General features: G+C 34.6%; 1 long non-coding RNA gene across 1 annotated transcript; it reads left to right on the forward strand.

Annotated features, from left to right (window-relative positions):
- Nucleotides 1–1,277: 1,277 nt before the first annotated feature.
- On the forward strand, nucleotides 1,278–10,768 carry LOC108960576. Its single transcript, XR_005552266.1, has 2 exons — nucleotides 1,278–1,570; nucleotides 10,042–10,768. It is a non-coding gene; the product is annotated as an uncharacterized LOC108960576 (long non-coding RNA).

The following is a 10,768-nucleotide window of genomic DNA, read 5'->3' on the forward strand; positions in this document are numbered from 1 at the left end:
GGGATTAAAAGACAGTCACTTTCCCTTTCCAGTTAAGAAACAGGCTTTGCTTGTCTTGAGCCGAAAGTGAGAATGGTGGAGGCGCACTTGGCTTTTATGACTGGTGTGCCTTTGCGGGACTGCTAGGTTTCTTTAGCTTTCTACAGCCATACAAGAGAGAGAAAAAAAATGCCATTTAAGGACCCTGGGGAAGATCGCCGGGAGGGATAAGGGATAAATGAAGAACGAAGGATGGATGAAATGGGGATGTTTTTATGTATTTCTGGCGGAATGAAGTGCTGGGCGTGAATGAGATATGGTTACCGAACCAAACTAATTTGATTCGAGGAAAGTGCAATACCAGCTGGGCCTACACTCGTGCTGCGTGGAGTGTTCGTGCCATGTAGGGGGATCACCCCCACTTGGGTTTTAGCTCGTGGGTATCGGGTTCATGAGAATAATGGATATTTCATATACTAACTTGCTTAGGGTTTGTTTACTTGAGTTGGCTTTCTTGTCTTATAACCAAAAAAAAAAAAAAAAAAACCCGGCATTTCCATCGTTCAGATTCATTTCAGTACATATAATACGCTCCACGTGATGATTTTCCCCTTTTCCGTTGTGGAATCTCCTCCATGACATCTCCATCTCAACTTTATATTAAAGCTCTGGGCCCCCTAGATGAACGTAGGCCAGCTACTCAAGCTAAAAAGCCCATCTCCTAAAAGGCCCAATTTGAAGACCCGTTTGAACCCTTTCGGGCCATCCCTCTGGCAACAGTCCTCGGTGAGGGCCACTCGTGGAGGAGGCCCACTGCATCGCCGGACCGGTTTAAAGTGCATGAAACGGATCCAATTCACCCTTTTCTTTTCATTGATGAACCGGTAGTCCCTCGAGTATGTTAGGCATTAAATCCTACTTTTTTTTTTTTTTTTACAAAAATTATTCTTTCCAGACTTAGGCTCTGCTCGCATAGACTAGAACTCTTCAAGCAAGAAAACAAATCGATGGTCCTTTCTTTTATTTTTCTACAAAATTAATTATTATATATAGAAAGTTACCATCAACAAATTGTTGCATATTGTGGAATGTGCATAGTGTACATGTACAGTAAATTCGCATTCGCATTCGCTTGGAAAAGGGAAACGGAAACCCATCGATTTTCGGTGTGATTATTGCAACCGACAGTAGCGTGGAGATAGCCGTTGAAGAAGTTCACCTTTTAACCCTGACGTGCGCTCGACTTTCCTATTATATGAGGGTTAAATTCGGAAGAACACGAAAACTGAGGGGAAATACCCGATCTAACCCCTCCTCCCCGCTCCGCTCGTCCTCTCTGTCAGGCCAAACGAAAACAGAGACATCACTCTTCTGCATCCTCCGCTCTTCTTCTTCTTCTTCTTCGTCTGTGTTTCCCTTCTTTGTTCCTCGGCTGCTCGTTCCTTTTTTCTCTCTCTCTCCGGGGAAGCCCTCACGGTTGAGCCAGCGATGGCGGTGCCAGAGTCGGCAGGATCGAAGAGGACGGAGCCGCATCTGGGTCCGCGTGCGGCCGAGGCAAGGCCGAGCGGCGGCGGCATGTGGGTTCCGTTCTGTGAGTCTCTGGAAACTCGATCGCTCGTAAATGTTTCTTTCTTTCTTCCTTGACGATGACGCAATATTAGAGTTGTTTGTTGCTAGTGCTCGTTGATTGTCCTGTTCTTGCTCTGTTTAGATTTCTGCAGCTGTAATCTCGTCGTGAGTTTCGTTTTTTTTTTTTTTTTTAAATTTGGGGTGGGGGGAGGCTCTGTTGAATTTGTCTTGTTGTGCTGCACTACGATTGTGCTGTTTCTGGCGTTACATATCCTTAAGCCTTGGCATTGTCTTGCAAAAAATCTCTCGACTCTGCTGCTTTTTACCAATTTTCTTGACCAAAAGATCGAAGTATAATCCTGTAGAGGTGCTCGAACCATCTGCTATTCAACTTTTTCTTAATTTTTCCCAGCCATCTTGGATGTTTATCTTGAAAACTGTCTCTTGAACTAACGTTTGTCTTGTGTAGCTTTCGAATTAGTCTTCGAAATTGGGTTTCTAACAAAGCCTTTTCTGAAAATTCCGCTTTGAGGATGGACAAGTTTTCTTTTCAGTCAATATATCAGCCTAAACTAAAGTTATTTAAATCCTCTTGACGTTGCCCTGCTTTGCTAAGATTCCTTTCTTTTGCAATCCTTCTGACTCTTTCCTTATACCTTCTGTGTTTTTCTTTTTTCTTTTTTTTTTTTTCAATTTTCAAAAACGAAATGATATTTATTTCGACAATGACAGTTTAACGAGTGCACCAAGAAAAAAAAAGAATCCTTTTTTGGGTCAAAAAGGCCATAATGTCAATATGACAAGATTTCTTAATTTTCGTAAAAGTGCCATTAGCATTTCATTTTTGATTAGATGGTTTTTCTTTTCCTCACATAACATTTTTAAGTCAATTGAACAGTATATGGCTTTTCTTGAAACAACACTTTCAACTGAATTGCTTCTTTGTACTGCGAGTTTTCACATTGAAGATATATATGCAGCCGTTAGTGCAAAGGACTTTGTTCTGATATATAGTTTTGGTAATTTTTTCAAAAGATTATTTCTATAAATATCTTTCGAGTAATCTTGGCATCTTTTTGTTTACGTTTCTCAATGAAAATTGAGGATCTCAGGCGACAATACATGGTTTCTGAAAAAAGTGCCGTTTTACTTTGAAGGTCATATTTTTACGCCAGACGTTTTCTCTTTTCCATAATAATTGCAACCTTTCACGATTTGAAGCCTTCATTTTTTACTAATGGTTATTTTTTCCCTAACAATTCTATTTCCAGGTCAAATTAAATAGTAAATGGCTTTTATTTAATTAGCTTTTCCCACTACAAGGCTTTTTTCTACTATGAGTCTACTATGAGTTTTCAACACCAAAATTTTTATGCAATCCTCAGTGCAAAGTTCATTTATATATATATATATATAGTTCAAAAGCCATTTTTTTAACATACCTTTCAATTAATCTTGGCATCTTTTTGTTACGTTTCTCAAAAAAAAAAAAAAAAAAAAAAATTGAAGATCACTGTGAAAGGACTCTTTATATATATAGTTTTTCTTTGAAAGGTCATATTCAACACCAAACTTCTCCCCAAATATTTGCAATTTTGCACGTTTTCAAACATTTCATTTTTATTAGATGGTCTTTTCCCCTCAAATTCTATTTTCAGGGCAATTAAATAGTATGTCTTTTCTTGAAACAACAATTTTCCACTGAGAGGCTTCTTTCTCTATGAGTTTTCACCGCAAAGACTTTTTATGCAGTCCTAAGTGCCGCTGACTTTGTTTTGATATATAATTTTGGTATTTGTTCAAAAGACATTTTTTATAAATCCCTTTCAAGTAAGCCTTTGCATCTCTTTGTTAAGTTTTTCAATAAAAGATTGGACAAGACTCATTGTTTTTGTAATAAGTGCCATTTTTCTTTGAAAGGTAATATTTTACATGAGACTTCCTCAAAATAACTGCAATCTTTCACTTTTTGAAGCATTTCATTTTTGACTTTGGTTTTTCTTCTTCACCTTCTATTTGCAGGGCAATTGAATAGTATATGGTTTTTCTTGAAACAACTTTTTCTTCTAACAGGCTTCTTTCTAGTATGATTTATCACAGAAAAGACTTTTTATGCAGTCGTGAGTGTGGGGACTTTATTTGATATATGATTTTGGTATTTTGTTCGCAAGCCAATTTTTTTAAATCCCTTTAAGTAATCTTGACATCTTTTTCTTACGTTTCTTTGTTAAAAAAATTGAAGCACTTGGTGACAATAGTCTTATATTTGTAAGAAGAGCCATTTTCTTTGAAAGGTCATCTATTACACTAGACTTCCTCCCTAGTGACTGCAACTTTTTATGTTTTGAAGCATTATATTTTTAACTAAATGGTTTTTTTCCTGGGCATTAAAATAGTATATGCGTTTTCTTGGAACAACTTTTCTACTCAAAGGCATCTTTCTACTATGAGCTTTCACCCTCAAATTTTTTTTATGCATTCCTAAGTACAGAGGACTTTGTTTTGATATATAATTTTGGTATTTTGTTCCAGAGCCAATTTTTTTTTTTTTTTAATCCCTTTCAAGCAACATTGGCATTTTTTGGCTAAGTTTCTGGATAAAAATTTGAATTTGACACTGTCAAGAATCATTAATTTTGTAAGAAGCATTTTCTTTGAAAGGTCACACAAGACTTCTTCCAAAATAACTCACCTGATGAAGCATTTTATTTTTTGACTAAATTGAGTTTGTCTCTCCTTACATTCTATTTACAGTCTGTTGTTGAGATAGCTTTTTCACTGAAAGGCTTCTTTTGTGACACGAATATTCATACCAAAGCCTTCTAATGCAGTCATTTGTGTGGAGGACTTTGTTTTGATATATAATGTCGGTATTTACTACAAAAGCAATTATTAATCCCATTCAAATAATCTTGGCATCTTTGCTTATGTTTCTTCATATAAAGTCCAAGATCTTGGTGACAACCCTCATTATTTTTGTAAAAAGTGACGTTTTTCTTGAAAGGTCGTAGTTTAAAAATTAATTTTTATGTGACCTTTCTTGAAACGACTTTTACCGTTAAAAAAAAAAAAGGCTTCTTTCTACTACGAGTTTTCTCCCCAAAAGACTTTTTATGGATTCTTCAGTGCTGATTACTTTGTTTTGATATATAGATTTTGTATCTTGTTTAAAAGCCAATATTTTAAAACCTTTCAAGTGAGCTTGGTATCTTTTTGTTACGCAGATCTCGGTCACAAGACTGTAACTTTTCACCTTTTGAAGCCTTTCATTTTGGACAAAATGTTTTTCCCCCTCACATTCTATTTCAACAGCAATTGAATAGTATATGGCTTTTCTTGAAACAACATTTTCCACCGAAAGGCTTCTTTCCACGACGAGTTTTCACACGAAAGATTATGCAGTCGTTTGTACAGGGACTTTGTTTGATGTATTTGGGTATTTAATTCAAAAAGCAATTTTCATTTATCCCTATCAAGTAATCTTGACATCTTTTTCTTACATTTCTCATAAAACAAATTGAAGTTCTTGATGACAATATTCATTGGTTTTAATGCAATCATTGGTGCGGAGGACTTTGTTTTGATATTAAATTTTGCCATATTACTACAAGTAAAATTTTTATCAATCCCTTTCGGTAATGCTGGCATCTTTAAGATCTTCATATCAAGACTCATTATTTTGGTAAAAAGTGACATCTTTCTATGAAAGGTCATACTTTATACGAGACTTATTCCATAATAACTCCCATCTTATCTCGTTTTAGACCTTTCATTTTTGACTAAATGGTTCTTTTTTTCCTCACATTCTCTTTTCAGGGCCAATTAAGCGGTATATGGCCCTTTCTTGAAACAACTTTTTCCACTAAAAGGCTTCTTGTTACTTTCACCCAAGGACTTTTCATGCGTTTTACAATGCTGATAACTTCGCTTAGATATATAGTTTTTGTATTTTTTCAAAAGCCAATTTTTTAAAAAGTATCCCTTCACATCTTTTTTGTTACGTTTCTCAATAAATAATTGAAGATATTGGTGACAACTCTTTCTTTTTGTAAAAGGTGCTATTTTTCTTTGAAAGGTCATTTTTTACACGGGACTTCTCAATTTTTCACATTTGAAGAATTTCATATTTGACAAAAAGAATTTCCTTGCATTCTATTTCCACGGCAATTGAATAGTATATGGCCTTCCTTGAAACCACTTCTTCTAATGAAAGGCTTCTTTCTGCTATGAGTTTTCACCCAAAAGACTTTATGCAGTCCTTAGCACAGGGCTTTGTTTGATACATAATGTTGGTGTTGTTCAAAAGGCCATTTTTTAAATTACCTTTCAAGTAACTATGAAATCTATTTTCGCGTTTCTCATTAAACAATTTGAAGTTCTCGGGGACAATAGTAATCAGTTTTGGAAAAAGTTAAATCGTTTTTCTACTGAAAGGTCATATTTACATCAGACTTATTCTCAAATAATTGCAATTTGTCACATTTTGAAGCACTTCGTTTTTGCTTTCATTGTTTTTTCTTCGCTCACATTCGTTTTCCAGGGCATTTAAATAGTGTATGGCTTTTCTTTGATATATAATGTTGGTGTTGTTCAAAAGGCATTTTTATAATTACCTCTCAAGTAATCTTGAAATCTATTTTCATGTTTCTCATTAAAAATTTGAAGTCCTTGGTGACAATAGTCATCAGTTTTGGATTTACATCAGACTCCTTCTCAAATAACTGCAATTTGTCACTTTTTGAAGCATTTCGTTTTTGATTAAATTTTTCACTCACATTAGTTTTCCAGGGCATTTAAATAGTATATGGCTTTTCTTGACACAAGTTTTTCCACTGAAAGGGTTCTTTCTACTATGAGCTTTCACCCCAAAGACTTTTTATGCAATCCTAATTGCAGCGGAGTTTGTTTTGATATATAATTTTTGTATTTTGTTCATAAGCCAATTATTATAAATCCCTTTCAAGTAATTGCGGCACCTTTTTTAAGTTTCTCAATAAAAATTGAAGATTTCAGTAATAAGACTCATTATATTTGTAGCAAGTGCCATTTTTCTTAGAAAGATCACACAAGACTTCTTCCAAAGTAATTGCACCTTTTCACCTTTCAAAGCATCAGTTTTGACTATTTTTTTTTTTTTTTTTTTTGCCCTTTACATTCTATTTTGGGGTCAACCCGAATGGTTTATTGCTTTTGTTGGAACTGCTTTTTCCCTCAAAGGCTTCTTTTAAATACGAGTTTTCACACCAAGGGCTATTTATGCAATCATCTATGCAGAAGACTTTGTTTTGATATGTAAGTTTGTTATTGACTGCAAAATAAAATTTTTATTAATCCCTTTCCAGTAATCTTGGCATCTTTTTTAAGATCTCAGACTCATTATTTTGGTAAAAAGTAATTTTCTTTAAAAGGTCACATTTACACGAGACTCATTACAAACAACTCTCATCTTTTCTCATTTTAAGCGTTTCATTTTTTACTAAGTGATCTTTTTTCCTCACATTCTTTGTCCAGGGCAAATTAAATAGTGCACGGCCTTTCCTGAAACAAAATTTTCCACTAAAAGGCTTCTTTCTACTATGAGTTTTTACCCAGAGACTTTTTATGCATTCTTCAGTGCTGATGACTTTGTTTTGATATTTAGTTTCTGTATTTTGTTCAAAAGCCAATTTGTAAAGTACCTTTCAAGTAAACTCAGCATCTTTTTGTTCCGTTTCTCAATAAAGAATTGAAGATCTTGGTGACAGCTCTTTCTATAGTAAAAGGTGCCATTTTTCTTTGAAAGGTCATATTTTACACAAGACTTCCCAACTTTTCACGTTTTGAAGCATATCATTTTTAATAAAATTTCTTCCATCACATTCTATTTCCACGGCAATTGGATAGGATATGGCCTTTCTTGAAGGTTTTTCATTGAAAGGCTTCTTTCTACTGTTAGTCTTCACACAAAAGACTTCATGCAGTCCTTGGTGCAGGGGCTTTGTTTGATATATAATGTTAGTATGTTATTCAAAAGGCATTTTCTATAAATACCTTTTAAGTAATCCTGATATCTGTTTCTTACGTTTCTCATTAAAAAATTGAAGCTCTCGGTGACAACATCAGTTTGGTAAAATGTTCCGTTTTCTCCTGGAAGGTCATATTTTATATCGGACTCCTTCTCAAATGGCTGCACTTTGTCAAGTTTTGAAGCATTTGTCGTTGACTAAAGGCTTCTTTCAATTTCCTCGCATTCTATTTCCTCGGCAATTGAATAGTATATGGCCTTCCTTGAAACCGCTTCTTCTACTGAAAAGGCTTCTTTCTGCTATAAATTTTCACATAAAAGATTTTATGCAGAGCTTAGTGCCGGGCTTTGTTTGATATATAATGTTGGTGTTGCTCAAAAGGCTTTTTCATTTTTTTTTTTTTTATTTTTTTTATTTTTTATAATTACCTTTTAAGTAATCTTGAAATCTTTTTCACGTTCTCATCAGAAATTTGAAGTTCTCGGTGACAATAGTCATCAGTTTTGGAAAAAAAGTTAAGTTTTCTACCAAAAGGTCACAGTTTACATCATACCACTTCTCTAATAACTGCAATTTGTCATATTTTGAAGCATTTCGTTTTTTATTAAATATATTTTTTTTTTTTCACTCACATTAGTCTTCCAGGGCATTTAAATAGTATATGGCTTTTGTTGACACAAGTTTTTCCACTGAAAGGAGGGTTCTTTCTACTATGAGCTTTCACCCCAAAGCCCTTATGCAGTCCTAAGTGCAGAGGATTTCGACCTCCCCCCCACCCAAAAAAAGTGCAGAGGATTTTGTTTTGATTTGTAATTTCTGTAATTTGTTCAAAAGCCAATTATTATAAATCCCTTCAAGTAATCGTGGCATCATTTTTTAAGTTTCTCAACCAAAAAGATTTTGGTGAAAGACTCATTATATTTGTAGCAAGTGCCGTTTTTCTTTGAATGATCACACATGATTTCTTCCGAAGTAATTGCACCTTTTCACCTTTCAAAGCATCAGTTGTGACTAAATGGTTTTTTCTTTTTTTTTCCTTACCTTCTATTTTGGGGCCAATCTGCATAGTTTATGGCTTTTGTTGAAACTGCTTTTCCCTCAAAGGCTTCTTTCAACTACGAGTTTTCACACCAAGAGCTATTTTATTTATGCAATCATTTGTGCAGAGGACTTTGTTTTGATATGTAAGTTTGTTATTTACTATAAAATAATTATTTCCTTTTAATCCCTTTCAAGTAAACTTGGCATCTATTTTAAGATCTAGACTCATTATTTTGGTAAAAAGTAATTTTCTTTAAAAGGTCATATTCTACACGAGACTTATTTCAAACAACTTTCATCTTTACTCATTTTAAGCATTTCATTTTTGACTAAGTGGTTCTTTCTTCTTCACATTCTTTTTCCAGGGCAAATTAAATAGTGTATGGCCTTTCTTGAAAGAACTTTTTCCACTAAAAGGCTTATTTCTACAATGAGTTTTTACCCAGAGACTTTTTATGCATTCTTCAGTGCCGATGACTTCGTTTTGATATATAGTTTTTGTATTTTGTTCAAAAGCCAATTTGTAAAGTACCTTTCAAGTAAACTTAGCGTTTTTTTTTTTTTTGTGCATTTCTCAATAAAGAATTGAAGATCTTGGTGACTGCTCTTTCTATATGTAAAAGGTGCAATTTTTCTTTGAAAGGTAATATTTTACACGACTTCTCAACTTTTCACGTTTTGAAGCATATCATTTTTGACAAAAATTTTAGTCGCATTCTGTTTCCACAGCAATTGGATAGTATATGGGCCTTTCTTGAAGAACTTTTTCCAGTGAAAGGCTTCTTTCTACTATGAGTTTTCACGCAAAAGGCTTTATGCAGTCCTTAATGCAGGGGCTTTGTTTTATATATAATGTTGGTATGTATTATATATAATGTTGGTATAATCTTGATATTTTTTTATTATGTTTTTCATTAAAAAAAATAAAAATTGAAGTTCTCGATGACAACAATCATCAGTTTTGTAAAAAGTTCCGTTTTTCTCCTGAAAGGTCGTATTTTACATCAGACTCCTTAAATTGCTGCAATTTGTCAAGTTTTGAAGCCAGTTTTGAAGCATTTTGTCGTTGACTAAATAATTAAGTCACATTTATTTGTATAGTGGATCTGAGCAACTTTTGAATGAAGATGGTGACGACAAAAATGCTTCCTCCAACTTTCTTGAATCCAACTTATCTCTATATAGTGGAATTTCAAAAGAATCAAGTAAAGATGAGAAAGGACTTAATCTCATGGAAATTATGTTCAAGAAGGTAAGTTATGGATATATAGGTGCATAAGATAGAGAAACATCTTAGGAGAGCCTCTGCACTTGACATGAATCTATGCTTGAAGAAATCCATAAATGATTTAAATTCAGGTTTGGATTCATTTTTTGCTGCTTCTACATTTGCTTCCAACCTCGGTACCATTAAGCTCCCATAAAATATTGCCTTCATTCTCAACAGTCATTGAGAGAATCGATCACGGAAGTCACACAATGCTGCCAACCGGTGAGTACAGAAAAGCACTCCGCAATACAATCAACATGATGATTCAAGTATATTTCCTCAATATTTGAATCTTCTTTCATCCGCTCCTTGTTCCCAAAACAAAGCATGTCTCCTGAGTAACAGAGCAAGCTTTCCCCACTAGAGTTTGTGCAAACCGATTCTTTCACCAGCTGCAAAACACGAGATGCCAATTCCTTGATGGCAACATTTGATGGAGCACAAACAACGGTTCTGCGTTTCCTTTCCAAGAGAGTAAAGAGCAGCGCCACAGCAGTTTTGGTCTTCCCTGTCCCTGGAGGACCATGTATCATTTCTACAGCCGACCTGTGTTGACGCTAGACGGTATCAAGACAAGCAAGAACTGCTTTTTTCTGGCATTCATTCAGACCACCAGACAAGTTGTTGTCGAGACTCTCATGTCCAGAGCCATGAATTTGAGTACTACAGAGATTGCAATCTTTCTCAGCCTGCAAACAAACACATCTTTTAAAAATTAACACTCTAATAACCTAAGTAAAACAGTCAGAAACCGTGAAATTTATTGATTATGTTGAAAGTTATTGATTATGTTGCATCCCTGTACAACCTGCACAAACATTGAGCACAAAGGATGGTCTAATGTATGAACAGGGTCTGTCACTGAATCTTGGTAATATTACTGCATTATTGAATTCTATTGTGA

The sequence above is a fragment of the Eucalyptus grandis genome, chromosome 6, assembly GCF_016545825.1.
Source record: "Eucalyptus grandis isolate ANBG69807.140 chromosome 6, ASM1654582v1, whole genome shotgun sequence".
Lineage (NCBI taxonomy): Eukaryota > Viridiplantae > Streptophyta > Magnoliopsida > Myrtales > Myrtaceae > Eucalyptus > Eucalyptus grandis.